This window comes from Vulpes vulpes, chromosome 7, assembly GCF_048418805.1.
Source record: "Vulpes vulpes isolate BD-2025 chromosome 7, VulVul3, whole genome shotgun sequence".
Taxonomy (NCBI): Eukaryota; Metazoa; Chordata; class Mammalia; order Carnivora; family Canidae; genus Vulpes; species Vulpes vulpes.
In genome coordinates, this window is record NC_132786.1 from 34063343 (window position 1) to 34077938 (window position 14596).

The 14596-nt window shown below is 40.4% G+C and overlaps 1 protein-coding gene across 9 annotated transcripts in view; it reads right to left on the reverse strand.

Moving 5' to 3' along the window:
- The window catches only part of UNC5D (unc-5 netrin receptor D), a 534099-nt gene that overhangs the window by 493594 nt on the left and 25909 nt on the right, over nt 1-14596 (reverse strand). The gene's annotated exons all lie outside the window — the stretch shown is intronic.

Here is a 14596-nt window from a genome sequence, read left to right on the forward strand (position 1 = left end):
CCCATTCTAATGAAGATACATCCCAGGGTGGACAGCCGAATGAGGCTGTCCCAGCCTTCAGCCCTGAGGCATGTTCACAGAGGAAGATCCTACAAGAAACCTGTACATGGCCCATAAGCCTGTTTTCAGGAAAGGATGTATAGCTATGTTAGAATTTCAAAAGGAAGAGTTTGACAGAAAGTACTGGAGAGAAAGAGCTGTAGTAACTCATAATTACTCATTTAATGCAAGAAACATTCACACACCGAGACAGAGATTAAAGATCCATTTTTTAATAAGTGGTGTGGGGCCTGGACCGCACACAGCCATGGAGCAGGTCATGGGACTGTCTCTCCTTTGCTAAATCAGTGCAGGGAGAGCAAAGAGAAAAGAGGGGAATGCAGTATTGTCAGGAAAGAGGCAAACTTTACTGAGGGCCAGGACTCGAAAGAGCATTTGAAAGGGGCTTCAGGGGATCCCTGGGTGGCGCAGCGGTTTGGCGCCTGCCTTTGGCCCAGGGCGTGATCCTGGAGACCTGGGATCGAATCCCACGTCGGGCTCCCTGCATGGAGCCTGCTTCTCCCTCTGCATGTGTCTCTGCCTCTCTCTCTCTCTCTCTCTCTCTCTCTCTCTCTGTGACTATCATAAATAAATAAAAATAAAAAAAAATGAAAGGGGCTTCAGTATAAAGAGGAGTTTGCCCCCAGGGAGAAGGTATACAGAGATGTGATCACAGAGCAGAGATCTGAGGCACAGAGCAGGCCCTGCGAGCTGGTGAGGAGCCAGGTGAGCTCTGGCTGGGGGAGCAGAGAGAGGAGGCTTTGTGCCTGCAGTGACAGGTAAGAAGCAGGAAGCTGGGAGATACAATGAGTTTGGAGACAGGCACACGTATGCTCTCACTAAATATCATGTTGGAACTTTATTTGCTAGGTGATGGGGAAACAGAGAGAGGGAACCTAAGAAAGGAGACACAGCCATAGAGTACACACACACGCACACACACACAAAGCCATATGGTACATACACACACGCACAGCCACAGAGTACATACACAAACACACACACACACAGCCACAGGATACATACACACACACCCATGGGGGACATACACACACACAGTCATAGGGTACAGCAGGAAGAGGAACCTGGTGACCCAGGACAGAATGAACCTGTGGGGAATGGCACCAAGGATAGATGTCCACTTGAATGCCATCTTCTGGGCAACAGACAGCTAAGTGGCAACAAGGATGAAAAGAAGGTACAAGACTAAATCAGAATATCCATATTCCTAACAAGATAACTTGTTATGAGAAGTATCAAGGACAGTTCCAAGTACTGTCAAACCTATATGAATTCTGATCTGGCTGACAGCAGATAGAAGGATTAGCCAAGCAGAGGATGTATTCCTGTTACTCTATGGAGCATCCTAATATTAACAGTCTTCCTGCCCCCAACATACACACAATTTCACAGGTAGATGCAGGAATAAAGCTATTTTGGGGAAGGTCAACTCTGATCTAATACTGGACACAATGGACTCTCTCATTCAACACTAAATGATTAAATACCAAGATTCATTACTATCTTCTCAAAAGATACTCTAGCACAGGTATTTTGCAACGTTGAAGAATTATAAAGAAAATGCAGCATGTCTTCCTACAGAGTTGTATGTTGTCTGAGTCTTTAGCTTACAACTAAAAAGATGATGTTCCATTTCCTCTATGACAGCACTCAGAATCCTAAATGTTTCTCGATTTTATAAGGCCACATCTATAGATTCTATCTTCTGTTGCTGTTTTGGCTCAAATGTGCTGTAGCTAATTGGAAGCCAGGGATCTCTGGCCTATGGGAGAGCTAACAGCAACTACCGCCTGAGCCTGTCTCTGCCCCAATGTCTGTCTGAAGCAAAGCAAGGTCATTCCAGAAGTGTTCCTCATCAGAGCACTTCTATATATGTGTGGAGGGAGTAGAGATGAAGGTGAAAGGGAAATCACCAACATCCCTCGAGGTTTACTGTGGTAGTAAACCAAGTGGTAGACTTGGTTATTAACTGGCCATGGAGGACTGATTCCTCCACACTCTACATCTGGGATCTGTGTTCATTAATCACCAGTGTGACCTACAACAAAAATACACTGCTGACAAATTTTTTCTTCATTGCAAAGGGTCAGTCAGCTTGGGAGCAATTTGCCACCCACATAAAATTTATATTATGTTTATGCTCTCCAAATAGTTTACAAGTTCATCACAGTATCTCAGAGACAGCTGGTTCTTACTCCCAACACCATCTCCCTCGCCCCCAGCAGTAGATACAAACACACCAAGTTATAGGTGGACAATTGACTGAAATCCCACATATTCCATCTGAGTGTATTTTATCTTCCTTTTTTGGAAACACTCTGGAATAATACCTTAACTCAACTCTGTAAGTACTAGTCACTATTTACAAAGTGACTGCACACACAGATGTAGGGTCCACACAACATCATTTAAATTCCAGAAATATTCTCATCTTCCTCGGCACAGCTCTGCAGGGTGAGAAGGGTCCTATTGGAGCTCTCCAGACTCTCCTGGAGGAGGCTTGGGCCTGTAGTGGCAGGTAAGAAGAAGCAAGCTGGGAGAAATGGAAGGAGATGGAGAAATCAAAACTTTCATGGTATCCTCTTATGGTAACTGGAACTGGGATAGGGCAGAAAGCCCTTTTATTTAAATCCTGCATCTTTCTTAGGAAAGATAATCACTCACTACTTGTGACAGTAACTGGTACCTACTATACTGCACAAAATTTAACATTTAGTGGATTGTTTTAAAAAGATATTTTATTGTCTAGGTAATATACAGCCTCAAACACACAAGGCTCCATCCCCTAATTCAGATACCCACTGAAATGACCAAACACTAGATATTTTAAAATAAGGAATAATCTGCTTATATTTTTCACACCAGAAAACTCCAAAGACTTTTCACTAAAAGATGGAGTCAAAATTAAGAAAAGTATGGCCGGATGAAGACATCTTAGGTGTGAAGAAAGTGTATACCTGGGAAGGTTGTGGAGAAGATCCAGAAAATTGTTGCTAATATAGGCAGCAATGGCGGGACCAAAGATGAGTGTGGGTGTCATCTAAGGCATCTGTGACTTTCCTAGTGCATCTCGGGAGCAGAAGTGCCTGGAAGGCACTCTGAGCAGGACCTGACATCAAAACCCACTGCTGGATTAAACCTGGCTTTCACTGGGCTTGAAGAATGAAGCATGGTCCTGGCTGGCTGCTAATTAGAAAGACCAAGCCAAGCCAAGGAAGGCCTCAGTAGTCCAACTAATCCTTGCATACCACACCATAGAAATGTAGAAGACACTGGCAAACAGCCAGTTCTGGTCTTTGGTTCTGGTCACCCTGGCCCGAGCAATGGAATCTCTGAAAATTTACCATCTTCTTTCATTAAAGACTGAGAAATTTGAAGAGCATTTATTGTCATCTCTGAAAGAACACACTGAAATTGCCAATCTGAAAAGCATGGACTTCCCCCGATCGCCATATACAGAAGCAAAATTTTGAGGAAACAAAGTGATTGTCTTCCTGAGAAAAATAGTAACAAGAAATGGGAAAACTGATTTTTAAATGTATTCCTTTAGTAGAAATCGAAAAGACACTGCATCTTTGTTTTGTTGTTTTATTTTTATTTATTTATGATAGTCCGAGAGAGAGAGAGAGAGAGAGAGAGAGAGAGAGAGGCAGAGACATAGGCAGAGGGAGAAGCAGGCTCCATGCACCGGGAGCCTGACGTGGGACTCGATCCCGGGTCTCCAGGATCGCACCCTGGGCCAAAGGCAGGCGCTAAACCGCTGCGCCACCCAGGGATCCCCAGACGCTGCATCTTTGAAACAGTGAGTAACAGAAAGCCCAGCCTCAGTTACTAAAGATGCCAGTGAAAGTAGAAAGTAAGGGAGGGAGGGGCAAAGCAAAAGTTTGAGAAAAGTCTCCCAAGACTCAAGGGGAAGGATGAAGAGATGGAAATTTAACAATAAAATCTGAAGGACAATGAAGGCAGGCCCAGGATGGCCAGTAAGCCTTACAGAAATACCAGCCAGAGAACAGAGCCAATATCCGAAAAGAATTATCAAAGGAACAAGTAAATGAAAACTTGTCTTTCTGGGGAGCCTGGGTGACTCAGTTGGTTAAGTGTGTGCCTTCGGCTCAGGTCATGATCCTGGAGGTCCTGGAATTAAAGCCCCTAGCCCCAAATTGGGCTCCCTGCTCAGCAGGGAGTCAGCTTTTTCCTTTCTCTCTGCCCCTCCTCCTCCTTATGGCCTCTCTAGCTCTCTGTCTCTCAAATAAAGAAAATATTTTTTAATGTGTCTTTCCTGAGAAAAAGCTCTGAAAATACACAATCCATTTGCCAGTCTTTAAAATATATTGCCAAAAGAATATACTCCTGCCAACTGATGAACCAGTATTTCCAACACTGATCTATTAATTAACAGTGACGAGAACTGTCCCAAGCACTGGAGCATGCAAAATTCACCAGGATTCTCCCTGTATACAGACCAACATGGGAACCTGTATCATAACTCAGAAGACTGATCACTGAGTATGGGATCAAAACAAATGGAAAGAGATGGAGAAATCAAAACTTGCATGGTATCCTCTTATGGTAACTGGATACAGCCATCTAAAAGTATGTGTCACCACTATACTGATGGATCAAGAATGCTTGAATCCACTGACAAAAGCTCACTGTAACTTGGGGAGCATTTGCACTGACAATGTGACAAGGGGATCCTTGACATCAATTGTTCAAGCTCTGGAGTCTGAGGGACATTCTAACAGATTATTTATTATGTTAATTCAATCAATCACTTTCTAGGCAAGGTCAGATCTTCCTGGCCTAGAAGGGATTCTGACTAAAAATAAATTTTAAAAAATTACCACGTAGAGGACCTCTGATCTTCTTTTTTATTGAAGTTTGATTTGCCAACATACAGTATAACACCCAGTGCTCATCCCATCAAGTGCCTTCCTCAGTGCACCTCTTCAGTGCACTTCCTCAGTGCACTTCACGCAGTCACCCCATCCCCCCAGCCTGCCTCCCCTTCCACTACCCTTTGTTCCTTTTTTTTTTCTTTGACAGATACTTTATTTTTTTTTATTTTTTTTTAATTAATTTTTAATGGTGTTCAATTTACCAACATACAGAAAAACACCCAGTGCTCATCCCATCAAGTGTCCACCTCAGTGCCCGTCACCCATTCCCCTCCAACACCCGCCCTCCTCCCCTTCCACCACCCCTAGTTCGTTTCCCGGAGTTAGGAGTCTTTATGTTCTGTCTCCCTTCCTGATATTTCCCACCCTTTGTTCCTTTCCCAGAGTTAGGAGTCTTTCATGTTTTGTCACCCTCTCTAATTTTTCCCACTCTTTTTCCCTCCTTTCCCTTATAATCCCTTTCACTATTTCTTATATTCCCTGTATGAGTGAAACCATATGATGATTTGGACCTTTGATCTATGACATGTCAGTTTTCAATTTAACACTCAAAGGACAAGCTTAATGCCATTATAACTGTGCTGTAATTGGGCAATTCAGGATAACTCCCTCTACTGACAATTTACTGAAGAATTTGAAAAAAAATTTGAGGGGTTATTAGATGCCTATACATTGAGAGCTTTATAACCTGCCCATAAAAAAAGATGCATTTTATTTTCAATTCCCATGAAACACTAACAAAAAATTGATCATCTAGTAAGCCACAAAGGGAATCTCCTCTTTTTATCCACCCATCTTTCAAAAAATACAATCAGAACTTGCACATATCTCATTTCTCTGGCCAATGTCCCTGATCCCTTAGAGACTTACAACTATTTTGTTTACAAAAGGGCTTGGTGCTGTGAGAAAAAACTCAAAACTACAAATGAAAACCACAGTTCCATATATCTTAATTAATAATTATTTTTTAATTAATAATTATTATATATATTTAATGATTATATATATATAAGTTACAGCCTACAAACAAAACAGCAATTAGAGGCAAATCAGTAGCACTTTATATACTATCTTAAGCTCTTGGGGGAGGTAACACGATGCCAATCTTACAGATAAGGAAACCAGGGCACACTGATTGCTTCAAGGTCACACAGAGAGTAAATGACAGGGCTTAGATTCTACATATGCCAGATTGCAAAGTTCATACTCCTTGTCAAAGTATCAACTAGACTTCAAAAATAATGAAGACAAATCAAATAAGCATAATTTCATGGAGCTGAATATAAACAGAGCTTTAAAAAAACATCTGAAAAAACAAATAACAATTTTCAACTATACTGTCCTAGGGAAAAGAAAAGCAAGTCGAGTTCCTCTATATAAAAGATATGTCTGTCACACTGGTTTGTCAAGATAATATTGATTTGAACTTATAAAACCATTTTTTTCCAATACACTCTGCCTGAATTAAGGCCACATTATTTTTATAACAGATGGTGACACATGTTATCAACTTTTAATCTAAAATATTAGATTTCTTCTGAAGGTCTCTGGGAGGAGGGGGTGGTAAGAAAAATAGGCAACAGGAACAGTATGAGGGAAATTTGGCCAAAATGTGGGAGGCAAATGAGGGGGAGCAGGGAGAGAGGAGTACAGATTTATTTTCCTATTCTTTATATTTTTACCAAAAGCTGATTTTTAGAATTGATCGATTTAAACCACTTTCACAATATAGTAAGTCATTTTTGCCTGCTAAAATTTCCTCTGACTGTGGTTACCTATGATTAAAATACATATTCAGTGTTTCAGAGATAGAGAGACAAACTCTGAAGTGATAAAACTACTGCTCAGCCCACCTGTGTCAGGGAACAAATAAAATAATGAGTTAATGTTGTTAAACTTTGCCAGCAAAAGATACCTTGGGGTATATCATAAAGTAATGGTATTAGAAGATTCTCTTCCATGCTGATAAAACCATTTGTCATGAAACCACCTGTCATTATCATTTCAGCCGCATATGTGCACACCTGTACACAGGCACATGCGCACACGCATGCACACACACACATGCACACACACACCAAACCCCCAGAGGTGCTGGGCCTCATCCAATATTTGCTGGGTAAACAGATTACAAATTCAATTCGGCTGGAGAATCATTTTCTCTCCCTTTTGAGATAGTTTAGTTTCTATGAACGTGATTGCTGCTACACTGGACTTAACGCAATGGTTCTTAAGACAAATCCTTCCAGGAGATTCACTAAACCATCAGAAGAAAGCATTTTACTCTTGGATTTTCAGCTAGTCCTTTTGCGTCGTGGTGTATTTAAAGCCGCACATTCACATCATCATGGGAGGAAACCTACATAATATTATGATGACTAAGAAAAGACTTTACTCTTTGAATGCCAGCTGGTAACCAGCAAGATCTTTTGAACTTTACAGAGACAAGATTTGAGATTCTCAAAGGTTACAACGGGCTCCATTCAAACCATAATTATGAGCAGTTGAAGTAGACAATTGAGTCTTCATTCCTGAGAAAGTTTTTTAAAAACTTCACAATGAATTAAAAGTTCATAATAGGCTTTAAAATGAAACTAGGAAACCTAGGAAACAAATAAAAAGCTTCAGATGGTTAAGCCCTCTATTTCTCCCAAAGTTACAAATAAAATTAATGGGGAGGATGTGAGATTCATATCTGACAAACTTCTAGGCTCTGTGGGTACTTTTCTGACTCATACTTACTGGAAAAGCAACTGGATTTGGGTAAACCAATAAACACCCAGGAGTAACATGGCAAATTTTTAATTCACAACCTGGAATGGTTAAATGAAAGTAAAATATCAAAGTTAAGTTGAGTATGTTTTTTGCTGAACTTTATTTTTTCTAACTTCCCCGGAGAAAAATAATTCTGAAGTCAACCTTTTGGGGAGCTTTCCAAACATACCAGAGGTTCTGTACCACTATTTTATAGAACTCAGAGGACCCCCAGTAACAGAAGTTGGATTCTTCAAATCCAAAGGAGGCCTGGCCGGGCACCTGGGTGGCTCAGTGGTTGAACATCTACCTTCGGCTTAGGTCGTGATCCTGGGGTCCTGGGCCTGCATCAGGTGCCTGTGGGGAGCCTGCTTCTGCCTCTGCCTATGTCTCTGCCTCTCTATATATCTCTCATGAATAAATAAAGATTTTTAAGAAAACACAAAAAAGCAAAAGAGGCCTGGCTGTCAGCTTCTCATCCTAACAAGATTAAACATGAAGTTCCAAAGTGCAAAGTTGGGATAAGGAACTTAAATCACACCTTCTGATTCACCTTGAAACACCTTCATGTTTGCTCACAATTACATGTCTGCGTGTGTTCACATGGTAGAGAGCAAACGAAAAATCAGAGGTACATGAATCGCCATGCCTGCATAATTGTTTCAGTTGGCTCTAGCTGATTAATATAAGAAGCAGTACTTTGTTTGATTTTGTCTATAGACCTTCAAGACTTCTATCTGGCAGGAAGGTTATGAGACCCTCAGTTCTTTGTCTTTATAATGAATGTGTTGCAACCAGATTCCATCTTTTGGGAAAAAAGCACATGTTCCCCAGCTGTTGGGGCTGATGGCTTTCAGCTGAGCCCTCCTCTCTCAGCACCACTCCAGAGTTGCTCAAACTGTATCACTTCTGGGAGCCTTTCATGGCTCTCCTTAAATTAAGAGATGCTTAGGGGCACCTGGGTGGCTCAGTCAAGCATCTGACTCTTGGTTTCAGCTCAGGTCATAATCTCAGGGTCGTGAGATCAAGCTCTGAATCAGGCTTTGTGCTCAGTGTGAGGGCTGCTTGGGATTCTCCCTCTCCCTCTGCCCCTCCCACTTGTGCTCTCCCTCCCTCTCTCTCAAATAAATAAACTTTTTTCTTTCTTTCTTTTTTTTTTTTTAAAGAGAGAGTCTAACCTACTACTTATAAGTAGGCCAAACAACTTAAAATGTTTTTAAGTCTTAATGACCTAGCGCCCATGAAGCGCTACGGCTTTCCAAGCTTTCAAAGACTGGACACTACCACGTTCCTTTGCTGTTTTGCCTTGTTTCTCACAAGGAACTTGCCTTTTCCCATACTGACTGCTGAAGCCTGGTTTTGAAAGGAAAACTTTGATCCAGTGTGGAAACACTGAACTATGTCAAGCTTGTCATTCCTGTCTTTGTGAATCCACGGGGGAGCCTGGGACACTCAGGTGCACAGTAGTTTGGAAACCGGTATGATTTCTCAGCCGAAGAGTCTCGTGCACTCGAAGAAGCACTCCATGGGGAGGCCAGATCCAGTGACTACTAGGGGCAGAAATGGGACAAAGGGGTAAATTGAAGGTCATAGGCACTTGCCTCCATGTGGGACAATTCTAGAGGGTCATCCTGGTTTCCGAGCTCCCGTGAAGCATCTGAGGCCCCTATAGTAGCCACACTGCCTTTCAGCTTCTCCCTCTGCCAGTCCTGCCCGCTTCTCTCCACCCTGGACTGAATCCCAGAATGCTCTGCATGCTGGTCTGCATCCTGCCATGTGCATCTCAGGAAACCCAACCTGTGAGTTACTTATGACGAAACATTCAAACATGCAAGAATACACTCCCAGCGAGACAACTGAAATTTTACTTTAAGTATCATTTATTTTTATGTATCATTTTTCAGTTTTGTTTGGAGTTGCACAAACACTCAGCAATTCAATCTCACTTTTTTTCCCTAAAAATCCAACAATTCCAAAAACAGCATCACATTAACTCCATTCCACAGCTGCTGGGATCTTTTGGAGTTTTATTTCAGTGGTGGGCAGTGTCCATATGTCACACCTAACCAAGGCTACACTGCACATGTAGCTAAAAAAGAGCCTCCCATCCTTACTATGTTTTCCATGATAATTTTATCTACAGCGATGACACGAAGGCTTCTAAAAAGCGATCCTTAGAGATACAATTTATTTTAAATATACCCACTCATAGGGAAGTCCCATGAGGGGAGAAACCTATCCCTCATACCCTAGTGCCTGCAGCCAAGCAAATTATAGGCACTTGATACCTATATTTGTTGTTGAATAAAAGAATCTCTCAGATCCAGTTTTCACACTTTCTTTGAGGATGTAAGTATAGGACAAAACTCATTAATCTCTCCTTAAAAGATCTGTCATGATTATTGTGACATGTGTGTGTTTTAAAAACAAAGCTCACACAAACAGATGTGTTCTACTGATAAGAAATGGCAGGAGGCCATCCCTAATAATACAGTAACATACCCATAATGTGCCTTAGGGGCACATTTTGATGTTAAGAGTTAAAGAAATAAATAGTGATTTTTTTTTATTACAGTCACAAGTATAGTACCTTAAGCTGGCAAATGCAAGAAATGACTGCCTATAAATTTACTCTATGTTATGAGCACTGTTTTAAATGGCTAGGAAGCAGGTGTCTGCTAGAGACTTGTACAAAGCAAAGAGGTTCATAAAAATATAAATGAACAGTGCAACTCTGTCTTAGATCTTATAATTTAAATCCGAGAGGACACACGGTTTTACTTTTAATTTGGAGAATATACTAAATAGCACCAACCACTAGTATAACAATAATTACATACAGTCTATCAATTTGTCAAAATAACTAATTAAGGAAGACATCCTGTTGTGTTATTATTGTTATTATTAAAGTTATTCAAAAGAAAAAGGCAAGGGGATCCCTGGGTGGCTTAGTGGTTTAGCGCCTGCCTTTGGCCCAGGGTGCGATCCTGGAGTCCCGGGATTGAGTCCTGTGTCGGGCACCAGGCATGGAGCCTGCTTCTCCCTCCCTCCTGTGTCTCTGCCTCTCTCTCTCTCTCAAATAAATAAATAAATAAATCTTTAAAAAAAAAAAGAAAGAAAGAAAAGAAACAGGCAAAAGCTGGGTGAATAAGGCTTAAAATTAATTTGATATAACCAGAACCAGAATGAGAAAATTATTTGTCATAAAGTTCATCTACTGAGAAAAGGAATAGAAACGGATTCCCTTTTAAGGATGGCCATCAGTTGAATTAAACAGTGAGGATGGGGTGCCTGAGTGGCTCAGTTGGTTGAGCAGCTGGTTCTTGATTTTGGCTCAAGTCACGTTCCCGGGGTCCTGGGATCAAGACCCGTGTGGGGCTCCGAGCTGGGCAGAGAGTCTGCTTAAGTAGTTTTCTCCCTCTTCCTTTGCTCCTCCCCCCACTCATGCTGGTGCTCTCTCTAAAATAAATAAATAAATCTTAACTGAATAAATAATTCAGTAAGGGTAAAGATGCCTGGGTGGCCCATTCAGTTAAGCGAGGAACTCTTGATTTCGGCTCAGGTCATGATCTCAGGGTCATGAGACTGAGACCTACATCAGGCTCTGCACTCAGCATGGAACCTGCTTAAGATTCTCTCTCTCCCTCTGCCTTTCCGCCACTGTGTATGTGCTCTTGCTCTCTCTCTCTCTCAAAATCAATCAATAAGAGTAGTAGGCACAGCAGGATCTAGCACCTAATTCTACAAAGAGCTCTAGCTTCATGCAATTCTAGATCTGAAGCCTGAGAAACGGACTGCTTACCGCATAATGAGTTTCTGTGATCACACACACAAGCATCTGGTAGGGGAGTGCTTCAAATAAGATGGGAAATTCACAGGGAGAAATAAGGAGATGTTCTTGCAAGGGCAACTAGGGTAGGTCCCAGGGCTGTTACAAAGAAAAGTTCACATCTCGGTCTACCTCAATTTCATTTCTTGACCCCTACCCTCAATTTTCTTACTGTATCCAGAAGAGAAAACATTCAAAGTAAAGTAGTAGAATAGAACCTCTTTTCCCATCCTTCTCCCAATCTTAAAATCCTATTTTGCACCACCAAGGATGTCTCACACTTTGGTATTTGGAAGGTGCCATCAACGTTGTACTGAACAGGGTTCAGTACTGAACAGGGTTTTATCTAGTGTGGTGGATGCAACCTGGCACTTCACAGTCACTGACCTTAGTTTGAATCTCCTCATCTACCTGGATGGTTCAGACTCCCACAAGACCTACCTTATTGGATTTACTGGTCAGATTAAGTGAAATAATCTACTCAAGTGCTGAACAGAGGGTGCTCAACAAGTAAATCAGCAGCAGGAATAAGAGTACCAGACCAGCAATGGTAGAAATCATAACAGGACATGCCTGGCAATGGGCCAACCAGTGGGGATTAAAAACTGAAACAGTCATGGTTCTTGGTCTGTGCAACTTTATATTCTATTGGGAAATAAATGAGAGAATTAAACGAATAGACAAATAAATGCAGGAAAGGCATGTATAATACATAAAATAAGTGGCAACAGTGCACATGGGAACCATAAATTTTGCAAAGGTGGTCAAGGTGGGCAAGCATAGAAAAGGAACCATTTGAACTGGGTCTCCAAGAATGAGTGAGCACATGGACACCAGTTTGGAAAGAGGAAAGATCACACCCCAGATTTAGAGGCATGAAGAAAGACTATTGTTTTGGACCACTTAGGATCTGACTAGACCTGAGAATATCAGGTCACTATGGGCTGGAGCCAGGCTATGAAGAGGTCCAGAGGTTGCTTCATGAATTTCATCCTCTAAGTTAGTGGCAGGCAAACTTTTATCACTAATACCTTTTCTCAGTTATAATTTTGTAGTAGAGGCCTCATAAATGTACATTATTTACTTATATATAGTGATATTTCACTATTATCTACATAGTGGATATCTATGTGGGACCTAGCATAAGACATTTTTCCATACTTCAATTTCCAGAGTGGAAATAATGATGGCACTGTTTTCATAGGGGTGTTATGAGAATTAAATGAGCTAATAGGAGCAACATTTTTAGAACAGGACCCAGAATCTAGTAAGTTTTAAATACAAGCTAGTTACTATGATAGTATTGTAAAATATATCCCAAAGCAGAAAATACTTAAACATTAGAATGTGAAGTATTTTTTAAGACACATTGTTCTATTAAGAGTACAAAAAGTTTTGATATCACAAATTATCAATCACTAATATCTTTAACAGAAATGTAACTGAATATACTCGGATATTTTTTTTATTATCTTGGTTTTACTTGGTGGTGAAGGAATTCAAGGCTCTGGCTCTAAATTCTATTTATCACTAACTAGAGGATGTCCATTAGAGTTATAAAAGATCTCCCAGGAAAACAAGGATACCAAAAGAAGAGTTATGTTTCCACATGTGCTTACAAGTAGTTTAATCACTATTCAGTTTTATCCACCTATTTTCTCAGCAATATTTTGTTAGTTTCATCTGGTAAATTTTCATTTTCACTCATGTCTTCCAGTTGTTCTTAAAATAAATCAGAAGATACTAAAATTTTGTATTTTTACAAAAGGTAGAAAGTCACTGAAAATGTTATCTTTTGGAAGAATTTAAAGTGCATTTATAAGTTCTGTTCTAAATTTTCTAAATAAATAGATACAGAATTTCTAGGAAACGCAAATAGTATTTGATATCAAATATAAATTAATCATTTCCAAAGTGTCATTTTCAAATATTCTGTATATTGTAGAAGTTTATTTTAAAAATCACTCTGTTTTCACTCATTTTAATAATAATAAAAAATATAAAATACGGAGCATGTGAGTGGCTCAGTCGGTTGAGCATCCAACTCTTGGTTTTGGTCCAGGTCATGATCTCAGGGTCCTAGAATACAGCCCTGCATTGTCGGGGTTCTGCTCTCAGTAGGGAGCCTGCTTCAGGATTTCTCTCCCTCTCCCTGCCCCTAATCCCACTCACATCCTCTTTCTCTCTCTCTCAAATAAATAAATAAATCTTAAAAAAAAAATCAAATGTAATTTTTCAAAACCTTTGCTGGAAATCTAGTGTCACTCTCCTGTCACCACACTAAAGGTCAGCAAACTTGGAAAATCTTCTTTTTAAGAAAAAAAATATGATATTCATCTTTAAGTCTGACAACTCTTTAGGTTACTTTGCTTAAGATAATCAGAGAATTTCCACATGGCTCAAGAAGTATTCACAGTCATTTCCCAACTCATTATAAAATACTGTAAGATTCTACAATAATTTAATAAGTTCTAGTCTTTCATAAAATAAGGTATATCAATGGAACATGCTATTCAGTGTGTCACTCTGGTTTAAGGTTCTCAACTTTTAGAGTTCAGTCTTGAAGGACAGATAAATCAACTTCCTAGCGATGGTTTCTCATTAAACTTACCCTGAAAAAATCATTTTTATCCCCATCAACAGGGCTCCTTCACCAGTGATTACACTCACATAGATTTATTTATTGTTTACAGTTAAGAGTTTATCTTCTCTGACTTTCCTTTAATGGCTCATCGGAAGAAAAATTCAGTCCCTGTGACAGATTTGTCCATGTTCCCCAATATTGTGACACTCTTCCCATCTTAAGGTGAGGTCTATGTCCCCTTCATTTCAATCCTGGTAAGCTTGTTGATGGCTTCAGTCTACACAATGTGATAGAAATGACTTCTGAGGTTAGTTTGTCGAATTCTGTCTTCAGGCGGGTGCTTTTGTCTGGTTCTCCTAGAATGCTCACTCTCTAGAGGCTCAGTCTTGGAATGCTTCCTTTCAGCACCTAGCTGCCTTGCTGTAAGAAGCTAAGCCACACAAAAAGACCACATGTAGGTGTTTCCAACCT